The sequence below is a fragment of the Paramormyrops kingsleyae genome, chromosome 3 (genome assembly GCF_048594095.1).
Source record: "Paramormyrops kingsleyae isolate MSU_618 chromosome 3, PKINGS_0.4, whole genome shotgun sequence".
Classification (NCBI taxonomy): Eukaryota; Metazoa; Chordata; class Actinopteri; order Osteoglossiformes; family Mormyridae; genus Paramormyrops; species Paramormyrops kingsleyae.
In genome coordinates this window covers 6,282,365-6,295,681 of record NC_132799.1, presented here as the reverse complement: position 1 = coordinate 6,295,681, position 13,317 = coordinate 6,282,365, and positions in this window count along the sequence as shown.

Below are 13,317 nucleotides of genomic sequence, written 5' to 3'. Positions count from 1 at the left end.
CATGCAGTCACGTCAGCTGCTGCCAGTCGACCAATAGGGCACAGAGCCAGGATAACAGTTCGCTCAAGCATGGAAGCATTTCGCAATGGGGGTGGTTTAGGAAACAGGACTTGTCAGCAAGTGCAGAGAGACCCGATCCGAACAAGTTGTCCCCTTGATGCACTGCACAGTCATTCCCAGTAGAGGGTGCTCACGAGGCCTGCAACGTGCCCTACTTTTTAACCTCGTACCTCTCTCGCCTACATACCAAAATTAAACTATTTAAAATTCAGGTTCTGGCCCTCTCCACCTTCCATAACCATGTTGCCAAAAAAGGTAAATTACTGGCATGTTCCTCAAGGGCAAAGCATAATTTTTTTTCATTAGGTATAATCATCAAATGATTATTACAGCTTTTGGTCCAGAGGGCAGTCAGTGCTAGATCTGAGCAGCCTCTTTGCGACTTTTTCGATTTCCCTCTCCTGGAAAGTTTTTGCAGTAGATGACAAGTTTCAGAACCGGTCATCTAAGGTCTCAACCAAACTATCACACTTCCCAGGAGGGAGATCATGCAACGATGAGAGAGAAAAAAACAAATGCTGCTGTGTGTTAAATATTTTAGCATTTATTACTGTAAAGCAGCCAGTGGTTAATCATAAGAAGCAACCCTCAACCCACCAGCGATACAAAGAGCTGGGACTCTGTGGCACAGCCCCCCCCTAGGTGGGAGGCTGGGAGCAACTGGAGGAGGCCAACAGTTGCCTGGAGACAGGAAGGCGAGGTCCTGTCCCAGTGGCACCTCGTGCGTCAGCAGTTGGCAAAGGTCTGAGCTGTGATGGTCCTTAGCAGGACTGAGCATCCTGTAAAATTAGTTTAGCACAGGTCATCAAAAGGCTACAGTGTAGGAAATAATAGAAGGTTTTTCTCTCTGCCGTATCCTGAATGCACAAAGCCGCTCGCCTTGACAATAATAGAGAATCAAGTGCCAGTTGCGAACCTGACAGCTGATCACCTCCTGGGGGCCTCCAGGCTTTTCTCTTCTTTTATGCTTTTAAGCCCTTTAGCCTTAGAATTTGTTAATAAGCATCAATCACCATCGAAGTCTCTATGGTGCGATTTGGAGCATCTCGCTGCTGAGCTGCTCGACAAGCGACGGATGCAAGCAACAGTAGACTTTTTAAAGACTCTGAATAAATCTTGTTATTTGTTTGTTTTTCGTAGTGAATGCCTTCCATGCGCGCCCAGGGTGAAGATGTCTACTGCGGGTTGTGGGAGTCGAGCTGCCTTTTCCCTCTTGTCGATGGCTGGCTGAAGAGCGAGGCCCCATCTCCTGGCCTTTCATCTACCCTCCTGTTCTCTCCTCTCCCCGTCAGTACAGCATGCTTTGAGAGGGACTTTAATGCTCGATTTCACGCGGGTCCTTTGCAAGCAAGGGGCTCTGCATCTCTCCTTCTCCAGCGGGGATGACAGCCAGCGATGTACCCAGAAATTCTGGGCCCCCAGACAAAATGCAGCCTTAGGCCTCTCACCCAATTTTACTTATAATTTTAACTATCCAAGGGCCCCTGTAAAATTCTGGGCCCCCTGAATTTGCTAGGGTATTCTTGGTCCTATGGTATGGATTCCCAACCATTAATAACACAGGGGGTTTTATGGGGGGGTTGGTTAATCTCCGAAATTAAACAATATATTTAACCTTTTTTACGACCCCTCATGTTCAAGTGTTCTGTTTGCATCTGAAAAAAATGGTGGTTAAACTTAAGACGTTGTTGATCGATGCGCAGACAACCCCGTCCTGCGGCCGTGAAGTATTTGCACTACGTAAACTGGTTCGTGGAAATCAAAAGGTTGGCAACCCTAAATATATGGTGCCTCCGACAGCAGGTTTCGACATGCTGGCCCGTCCATAAGGGTGGAAAAAGGGGAAGACATTCAGTGTACCTGACAGTAGGGGGAGCCCATGAGTGTGTGAGTGTGGGTAATGGTAGCTTTGGTCTGCAGAAAGTGTGAGTGGGTTACAGGGTTCCCAGCCACGTCTTTGTGTGGCCCTGTCTACACGCCAAGGTGCCGTTCATTGGAGTATTTACACAGTAAGATCTATTGCGACGTGTAATATCCTTCACTTATGATATATAATTATCACGACAGTAACACAATAGGCAGACAGTTGCCGGTGCGACATGTGGCGATAATTGCTGTGGCAGACGCGGTTGTGGTATTACAGTATGGCTTTAATAAAAGCAGCATTTGTAATGGTAATGAATTTACTTCAGGAGGAGAAATGGAGCATCTGATTCGCATTGCATCCAATGCCGGAGTGATGGCTTCCTGATTGCTCATTAGACAACCATCCTGTAGAGTGAAGACTGAATATTTGATCAAGTGCAGCTGTTTCTCCGGGGACCAACCGAGCCCTCGGAGGCACCGCCGGCTTCTCGGGGGGGGGGGGGGCACTACACAAAACCACTGTGTGGCAGGCAGGCGTGGTAATGGCTTGACCCCTCGTGGTGTGTCTTCATGACAGAGTCATTAGGGCATTTATCCATTATCCGGAGAATTTAAAGTGGTGGCAGCAAACCTTGTGGTTCGACTGTGAGAAATTGTACTTTCGGTAATTTCCTGGCGCTCGGAGCGAGAGATCAGTGCGAGTAAGCTGAGCGAGGAGCGCGGCGCAGTCGGAGGGTCCTTTCCGGGAGCACGAGGGGCTCAGTGGAGGCAGGATGCTGAAGCGAAGGCTTAGCCGGAAGCCGTTAGCTTAAGGCAGACAAATGAGCCGCGCTGGCGCCGGGTTCGGGGAGCGCAGCAATATTGCCCGTCTCCGCTCAGCTTTCCCCCAAAAGCAGGCGTGAATTCTCTCATTATACCTTCCCACATCTTTTTTTTTTCTTGCCCTTTTATTAAAAAAGAACTGGGGATTTGGGGATGGGGGGGGGAGGGGAGAGGAAAAACAAGAGTAAAAAAATAGTGGTAGAACGGGAAGCGCAGGTGATTTTCTCGTTTAATTTAACCTTGAAGAGATGAATGTTGTCATGCCTCTGACTCGAACCTCGCCCCCCTCACCCCCCCTGGATGTGAGGAAGTAGCAGCGAGAGGATAGAAATGCAGTCCAAGCTCTGCTCGTGGTTTTTGGGGCTTTTTTGCAATTTTGATAAAAGGCCTTGGCTCTCAAGCTACCATAGTAAGGCCAGCAGACTCCGGCGGCGGGAAAAGGCACGACGCAAGATCTGGGCACGGCCCCAGCCAGGGTTAAGGAGCTTCTCAGATTTATTAGGAATATATATTTTTATGGTTGATTGAGAAGCTTCTTGGAGAAATGGGACTGGCCTCTGATCGCCGGATGGACATCAGGTTGGATGCCAGGGCCGTCGGGTTGGGTGGCTGGATTCAGTTGGCACGGCTGGCAGGGCCTGGGGAGGGGGGGAGGGGGGGTGGTGGCTTCAGAACGGCACGTTCCTCGGTGGGACTCCAGTGCTGTTTGCTGCTTCATGAAGCAGTAGTCCGATTTGGCAGTAGTCTGAGCGATCGCTTGACCCGTGCGCTGCCATAGACTGGCCTCATTAATATGTATCCTCATTAACATATAGCCTCATTAATATGTATCATCATTAACATATATCCTCATTAATATGAATCCTCATTCATTTTTATCCACGTGCATCTATCTACCCAGGCGTGAGTTCATTTCACAGAGTGGTGTCCAGTACTTTGATATCAAGAGGAAACGGGGCCCTCGATTGGACTCTGGGGGACCTCAGAGATGGAGATTGGGTTGGGGGGGGGGGGGGTGCTAAGCCCTATGATCACTGGGAAACCAAAGCCTCTATGTGATGAATTATAACGAGCCGAAGAAGTGTGATGAGCACAGTGTCAACAGAGTAAAACAGCAGTCAGTTTTCTTTTACCTTCCAATTGCATCAGAACTTTCCGATCGTGGCTCTCACCCAAGCGGCAGCTGGCGCCTTCTGAGAAGCGACAGCAGCCGTCAGCCTCGAAAACAAATGCCAACGTACCTTTTGTCACGGTACCACTTCGGCCACATTAACCGCATCGCCGCTGCTCCGCAGGCCAGAAGACCCTAATTAATTTGCATGCATGCCCGTGATCGTCGCAATTTGAGATGTAGATGTGCCTCTGGTGCATTTTGCACGATATCATTTGAAAAAAAAAAGAAAAAAAGGAAGATGGCACAGATTTTATGGTTACATTATTTATTTATTTATTTTTTAATAATTCATTTTGGATTTTTCAGGGTAAAATTTTTTATCTAGTTTATAGAAATTCAGGAAATGCTCCCTTCATGACGGGTCAATTCTCAATGAGCTTCACCTCCTCTTGAGACGTGAACTCACAACCTCCTGGTCACAATGTCGGCCGCTTACCCAAATGCCAGCTGCCCTCGCTGTCAAAATATGTGCATTTCTTAAGTGCTAGGTTTTACACAACAGGCTACATGCACGGCGACGGAGGCCAGGCCTTCCCAGTCGGCTTCGCGGGTCACCCTGCCGTTTGCCAGGTCTGCGAGCAGCTCTTGGCCGCCTCCCGTGATGCATGCGGCTTCCAACCTCGTTTGCCGTCTGCCTCATCCCTGAAAACAAACAGCCCAGAAGAGGAAGAGGCTTCTCAGCAGGAAGAGGGTTTGGTAAGCTTCCCTCCTCCATGCTGCCAGCTTTTACAAGAGTGTCGACTAAACAGACCTCAAGAGCATCAAATGACGCATTTTGAACAGTGTCAGAATGTGCGTGGACCATTTTTGCATCTACCAACGATTGTCTATTATGTATGGTTACCCTTTAATGACATGCAATCAGACTCGGTTTTTGAAGTGCAACCAAGGATGATGTATTGATATTTTTTCATTTCTGTCCTGGTTTTTTCATTCTGATTTGATTGGTACAAACTTAGCCACTTGATTATCTTTGTGTACTTGGTACCTCTCTCTATAGCACCCCCTCCCCTGCCACTATCTTTGCCCTGGGAAGAAGGCCAACTTGGAAAGACAAAGTCCCCCCCCCCCAAAGTGAAAAGCCTGGCATAATGAACACCTTGTTTGAACCACTCAGCGCAAGATGGAACTGAACGCCGGGTGAAGCTGAAAATGTGTTATAATAAGCACTGAACAGCCGTACTTCTGAAGATAAGGCTGCAGTCTCACGGGAACAAAGGCAAGGGGAGGAAGAGCTGAAAATGACTGACAGAAGTTTGAGAGAGATGTCCCTGGGTCCCGAAAATTCACAGCACAGAATCTGTTAGCGCTAAAATCCTGGCCTTTTACAAAGTGTCAGCAATGGACTCCAGAAAGAAAGACCATATGGGACAGTTACTGCAGGCCCCTGGTCTGTCATCCAGAGGACACTGGGGCGCGATCCATCAATCCCAGATGCCAACGGGTCACAACCTCACGGATTCCCGTCGGAGCACTAAACTGGAAACCAGCACAGACAGCTGACCGGCTCTGGATGCCGTCCTGCTAGTGACCGTGGGGAGTTGGGGTCGCCTGGGGCGGGGTATATTGGCCTGCTGGCAGCCTTGTGTGATTCATGTCCCTCTGTGGGAGGGGGGGGGTGTTTGATAAGTAAAATGAGGTGAAAGAAAGTGCTCCTAGCTATGTCCTCCAATGAAGAAGTGCGGCAAAGATTATTAAGGACAACACAGGAGACGAGAATGAAGCAGGAGACAGGGATGAATCGATATGGATGGACTGCAGTCATTTAGAGGTGAAGGCAGAGGAGGACTTTTTAATAGCTACACAGGTGAAGAGAGTAGAATTACGCTGATTATATGCCAGTCCCTCTGTGTGAGGGATGATGGATTCAACTCCTGCCTTCATCAGAGCGCTGTATGGGCAGGTTGTGACGACGTCATCCTCCAACCTGGGCTACCTGGCTGTCCTTACAAATCTAGTTTGCTTTTCCCATCTGGTAGCAACAGTAGGGTGCTTTGTAGGACCGGGTGCTGAGAAACATTCCAGCCAATAAAAGATTCCCCAGAGAACGCGGACATATTGAGTTTATAAATTACAAGCCCGTTTCAGGTGGAAATTAGCCAAAGAATACCTCCTTTAGTTTGCTTTAATGGATATATTAATGTCCTGGGCTGGTCCGTACTAGTGCATTGCTGTGGGACTCCTGCTGAGCCACGTTACTGTATTGAACCTCTGCTACAGGTAATAAAGCTTCTCATTGCTGTTTACAGGCAACTGTCTGTGGGATAAATACACTGGAGCTGCGAGGGTCCAGTAGAAGATGAAGATTTTCGCACAATTTGAATTATTGCTGCAAATACAAATAATTCTGAGCATATATATATATATATATGTACGTATGTATGTATGTGTATAGTTTTTCTTTAAATATGCCACTTCTGTCCTTTATCAATGCCGTCTACCTCTGTGGCTATTTGCACATCCCTTCCCGTTGCACCCCCTTCACATTGCATATTTGTTGTTTCACTCCCCATGTCTTTCGTCTTGCACAGCTTTGTGTCTTATTGCACTGCTGATTTGTCCTGTATTAAACTGCTGATTTGTCCTGTATTGCACTGCTGATTCATCTTTATTGCACTGCTGATTTGTCCTGTATTAAACTGCTGATTTGTCCTGTATTGCACTGCTGATTCATCTTGTATTTGCACTGCTGATTTGTCCTGTATTAAACTGCTGATTTGTCCTGCATTGCACTGCTGTTGTCCTCCCATGCATCTGCCCCCCGTAACTGGCGCAAGAATTTCACTGTGTTCCTCAAAATACATGAGATAATAATAACTATAAACTTTAACTGCTGCCTTTCATATCACCATTTAAAATCCTAGAAAAAAAATAACAATCAAAAAATGAATAAAATGAAACGGCAGTATTATTTATTCACCTTAGCGTGAGCTGCAGTCTCCGGGCCCCAACAGGTGTGTAATTGGCCTTGTGCTGAGCCAGAGAGTGTCGTTGTTGCCTGCTCAGTACCAGGGAGACCCCCCCCCCCCTCTACTCGAACCCACCGGAGAGCCACCCCAAGCACAGTGCTTATTACGCTCTCCTTAATACATCACACGAGCGGGGAGAGCAAAAGCAGCAGCTAGCTGCGCTTCAGACATCCCTGCCATGGATAATTAGAGGCAAGGAAACCCCCCCCACCTCCACCCCCACGTATACGTGCAGGTAGCCCGTCAAATTCTCCCTTGTGAAATGTGTTCACGGCAGCGCGATCGCTGAGCTCTGTTATGCTATCAGAAGTGTGAAGGTTTTCATTTCTATTATTTTAATTCAAAAATGTCCACCGTATAGGGTTCCTGCTATTTTGTTCCCTTTATTTTGTTTTAAAGGTGTCTTATAAAAAAAAGAACGCAGGTGTTTTACAAAAAAATGAATGTGTGTGTATATATCTGACAGATCGATAGATAGATAGATAGATAGATAGATAGATAGAATTACTTCTTATATGACTTTTGAATGCTGTCTGACCAGGAGTGACACATGAATCTGAGCTTTCTGGAATATTCCATGCTTACACCTTATCTATGGATTGTTTGTATAAGGTTATACGCACTGAGCCTCTGGATCGATGGGGCTACTCATTTTAGCTGACTGAGTGAATCAGGCCATAGAGCCCCTAACACTACGTTGTAGTTAATGCTTTTTTTCCACGCCAGAGATGTGTCCGCTTTGCGTTTGAGGTGTGGTGCTCTCTCGCTGCTGTGGGAGAGGTTAAGATGGGGGGGGGGGCACCTGTTTTGCGGGTGGACAAAGCAGGCCCCCGTACTGGGAGGTCACCTCTATGGTGTTTCATGAGGAAATCAGACGTGGCCCCTGTCAACTCAGGTCACTCTTGCGGGGGGTCCGTGGTGCAGAGGGAGGAGACCCACATTCTCTGCCACGGCCAGGCGGGATTAATTAATGTCATCAGAATCTGCCAACAGGGCGATGAAAGAGGTTCGCCGGCCAAGGGACGGAACGACTGCGATCTATCTTTAGAGCGCGCCGCTTCAAATTCTCACAGTTCCAGTCTGGCTGAATGTGCGGAGGAGAGATATTGTCTTTCAGTGCTTTCATACTCTGAGCATTGAACAATCCCCATTTATAATATAAAATTTTATAAAAGCAGGCCGGTGAGAATTTGGGTGTGTGCGCATGTGTTTACGTAGTGACAGTGGAACCTGAAAAGAGATAATGTTAATTTCTTTTATATACGTTTGTGTGTGTGTGTTAAAAAAAAAGTGCGTCTAGTTATTTGACTTGATTTAGAATTCAGATCCAGCCTAGAGCTCGGGGACTGTTATGATACCGACATACTGAACAGATGCTGGACCGTGGAAAAAAAAAAATAGTTGATTTTGAATAACATTAATTTATAACTCTCCCACCAGCTGTCACCCACAAACGCTCGTTCGCCACCCCGTGCCCACTCTGGCAGCCCCAGCCCCCTCCTTGCCGGCCGCGGCTGCAGCCAAACCAAAAGGGGAAATTTACAGTTTCGCTTACGTGAGCGCTGGCTGTTATTTACGCGGGGAACACAAGGCCACACCCCCTGATGCACTGAAAATTCATTTGGCGATAGGGTGACAATGTGCTATTTATAGCCACTGGTTTTGCCCTTTTGCTAACTGTTCATTTAACCTATTTTGATGCCGTTTATTTTTTAAAATCTGCTTTATTTATTGTGTTTTCAGGACTGACCTTGTGAAACACCTTGTCTCCAGAGCCAAATTAATTCTGCATTTGGTCAAGCCTGAAAAGTCTTTATTTTCCTGATGTGAGTATGTTTGTGCGTGTGTCAGAATGATGTGTCCTTTTTTTCATTACCCTGTATACTTCCGTTTTCAAGATTAGTGGTTAGCCCACCGTTTTGTGAAGACATTTCAATCCCTTCTTGCACACACGTACTGCAATGCCCATCACTAAATGAATTGCGCTGCGACGAAGTGTTTTAGTTACATAATTCTTAGGCTAGCTTTACAAACGTCTTCTTAGAGGGCATGTTGAGGAAACAGCTCTGGCTAGTGTAATTTCCCTGTGTCTTAAGATAATTCGGGAAAAGGGGAAAACTATTGATAATGCATTAAGCTGATTAATTGGACTCGGTTCTGGTGGCCAACTGGAGTCATTTTAATCAACTGTGGGGTGTGTGTGTGTGGGGGTGGGTGAAGCTTCCTGAGGTTTCCTCTGTGGCGCAGGGCACCCTGGCTTCCTGTCATTGCCCCGCCCATTAGACTGGCTCTTAAAGCAATATGTATGTTTTGTTTTTTTTAATTTACAGATAAATGATTTATGACGGGCTTGGGGCAGTAGCTTTGGGAAGCTATACCCTTCACCCGAAATCCCTTTGGTTGCTCCAGCCTCTACATAAAACAGTCCAAAGTGATTACCAGGACAGCTGCTGGGACGATGCTGGGATTCCTACCTATTTTGTGGGCCTGACCTTTGGAAATATCAGAGATTAAAGCTTTAATTATTGATGACGGCTGGTGGCGTTGGCGGTGGATCAGCTTCCTGAATTGTCACCTGTGACCTTTTTATGCAAAAATGCAGGGAGTCCGGACAATGTTTACTTGCAGGGCGCATCTCAGGGAGAATTAAAAACAATGTGGCGTTAATTTGGTGGCATGAAAGATGGCCGGGGTGACATCGTCCGCAGTGACATGCCGGTGACTCCTGCCCCATGGCCATCTGCCCTGTTTTTATACGGCTTGGTGTTCCTCAATATGCAAAATCGCACGCACAGTAATAATTGATGTGCACTCCCCCCCCCCCCTAGCTGGGCCATTTATATTGTAAAGGTGCCTCTCGCTTGTCAGCAGTGCCGGTGTTGTACTTAATTTAGTGGAAGATGCATTGTTGCGACTGTCTCCCTATCGTTACTCCCTAATTACATCGCATGGAAATACTGAACTCATTTCTGTAGCATTTGTCCAGTGGATGCGACGGTCAATAAAGGTTGTGAGCAAAGCCAATCTGTCAACTGCCTCCTGGACCAGTAAGGACTTATGTCTTCTGTGGCGTTGACTTCCTTCACGAGAGCTTGCCTTTTAGCAGAGGCTAAGATTGCTTGTACTGCTGCTTTAGGTAATACGTCAGTGCAGATGCTGCAGTTTATCATGGCCCAGCTGCTCTTGCAGATACTGCAGCTGCTGCTGCAAATGCAATTAAAGCCTGGTCACGCAGGTAATGCTGCTTCTTTCAGCAGCCTCGGTGAGTTCGGTCCTGCTGCTCTCCTAGTGGGCAGCTACATCGCTGTGCATGCAGGCTGTTCCCCCCTCTTCCTGCAGGGGCAGGTGAAGGTCCTGGGATGGATGATGCCCCCCCCATGCAGCTTTGGCCAGCCGCTGACCCTGACATGTGCCAGATGGAGGGCCCGGTCAGGAAAACCGTGCCACCAGAGGTCATGACCTCATTGTGGAGGAGGAGCCAAATATGCAGGATGAAAGCAGCACGAGCACAAAGGCTTAAGAGCTGGTGATCGGTGCGGAAAACTGCAAGGCATTCTGCGTGGACGAGGGGCATTGGGAACGGGAAGGGGATCAGCTCGTCCTTCAGATCTACTGGCTGACAGAGCCATGCCCAGTAAAGGTTACGGAGACCCCGAAGATTCACATGGAGGGGAAATTCATTTTCTCAAATGGCACATTCCGTGAATGCCCTTGTCATTCGTCAGTGAAAACGGAACAGACGCCCTTGTGATTTATTGGCACCCCCTGTAATGTCATTTTTTTAAAAATCCCTGGAGCCCCATTAACGAAACCCTTTATAACCATTTGAACGCCAAAACCTGAATGACAGGTTTATCCATTCAAAAAAAAAAAAAACCTTTCAGTTGAACGAATTACACTTCCATTGATATGCAGATTAATTTTTGCATCCAACAGCCTTTACATCAAATGTCATGTGGTAAAATACAATAGTGTAGGTAAACATTAATTAAACCAATAAAACGCCCAGTTTCAAACAATACATGCTTATCAAAAGAAGTAAATTAGATTCCACAGGGACACTGAGGAGAATAACATGACATTTCCGGTGGGCTGCGGAAAGCTGAGAACGCTACCGGCTTAATTATTCTGCAGGCTGCAGAATAAATAAAAATTGCATATCCCTTTCGTAATGAGAGTGATGGCGGTGGTGGACGGACTGCACGGTTCCTGGTGACGGTGGCTTCTGGAGACATTAGCTTCTGCGGAGCCTGACAATTTTGTGTCACTGAACACACGTCAACTGTGCATAATCTGCTGCCACCTGCCCCCCAGAAACATTGAGGATCGACCTCGAACACTGCAGTCTTCCTTTAGCTTTCAGAATTTATCGTGGGACACCATCTTCAGCTACATAGAAACCATAACGTCTGTATCCACTGGCTGATCTGAAGGCTGTAATCACAGGTCCTAGGTCTGTGTTTTATTTCGTTGACTTATTTTCGAGAAGGCAGGGTTTGCTGGCAGTTTTGGGCGTTCCAGGTCCAGAAGCTACAAATCCAGACCAAGATTTTGTTTCTTCCAACCACAGAGTACTCAACTGGTTCTTAGAAACAAAACCTCAGTCTCGATATGTAGCTTCTGGACCTGAAATAACCAGCACTGTTAGGTAGTACCAGGAGCAATCAGGAGTTAAGGGTCTCGCTCGGGTGCCAAACAGTCGACCCCAGAATTTGGGCTGGCAACCTTTTGATCACAGACACCCCCATCCTGACGTGCTGAGCCACACTGCAGGTGTCGGTGACTTGTCTGTGCTGTGTGCTGGCTCCTCCAGAGACTGGGCGCCCTACAGCCTTTGCTGAAACGTCCCAGAAAATGACCGGGTGTGCCATTTAAAGTCAGCAAGCGATAAATAATAATAATAATAATAATAAACGACTTAGCATGTGGTGAGTGATGGACCAAGACAGCCATGAATGATGGGGAGAGGCTCGGCAGGAAGGGAAATCCCAGGCCATCGGCATACATCCTGGCTGATTGGGGAAGGACGGAAATCCGTCACTGCCGCCCAGGCACGTGTCACGCTGGCTGAGGGAATGTGAACATCACATGTCTCTCCCGAAGCCATCTGCATGGCCATCCGACCTTGTGCTACAATTTTTTCCATATATTTTTTTTCTTGCTTACCCTTTTCTTTAATCCTCAGAAGTCAGCGGCAGATGGTTTCTTGGCCGCCTGAACGAACACCTTGATTTGTAAACATCTGTCTGAGGGCTTTGGGGATGCCGTGTGTCCCGCTCCCAGCACAAGAGGCCATTTTTAGCATTAATATCATAAACTGCAGCAGATGAACCAGGAGATGGAGAATATGCTGTTAGCTTTATTAAGCAGTGCAGCCCCCCAGGCTTGAATACTTGTATTTTGGTGACACGTGCTTTTGCATTTTTCACATGAAATTACTTAACGGTGTGGTGCAGCACAGGTAGCCGAATGACTCACTCTTTTGCACTGTAGCCACATGCTTGCAGTGCTGAGGTTTTTCATGACGTCTTTGGCTCTGTGTATGTAGGTAGGCCTTCCCTGTATTCCTGTCGCCCACCAAAGGTCTGTAGGTTGAACATCTAGTGCACGTCACTGTGAGGATCGTCCTTGTGGATTCCAGACCTCGTCTCTCTCTGCCTCTAAGGACCTGCTGGTGCTCAGTGACCTCAGTGACTTATCCAGCCAGGTGTGTCAGTTGCTTTCACAGTGGTCTTGCTGCCCCCCCCCCCACCAGTATAAACCCGTACACTGCAAATGAAGGATTCCTGTTTACAAACAGTGTCAGTCTCCAGAGATGGATAGTTCAGATTCAGAAAGTAAGAATCCAAAACAAAGTTTTGTTTCAACCAACCTGTTGAGAATAAAGAGCCACAGTCACAGAGTCCTGAACTGAACTGGTTGGTTGAGACCAGATTTTGGCCTGGATTTTTACTTTCTGGACCTGAACTTTCCACCTCTGTCATTTTCCTGATGGGCAAAAAACACTTGAGGATTTTTTTGCCCCTGTCTCAGCAAGAAAAGAAAATGAGCTTTGCAATGTTACTGATTAAAAGAACCAGAAACTAAAGTAAGATTTTGCTTTCTGAGGACCATAAAGTGACTCAATTTAATGGGAGGCTTCTGTCTTTTTTGGCTTTTTTGCTGGGAGAATACAGATGTTATTGGGAACAAGCTACCCAGACTTCTTTGTCCTGCGTCAAATTGGAAAAAGATAGTTATGGAAAATTTGAAGACGGGAGGAGATGAAAGCTTGATTATCCAACCAATTTAGGCATATGCCTTTTGTGTCTACAGAAGATCAGGCCTCTCTCTCTCTCTCTGTCTCTCTCTCTCCGCTTGTATACCAGTCTTAATGCCTCACTGACAGGCTGTCCCGCCATCGAATGCTGCTTAATGTCTCTGCAG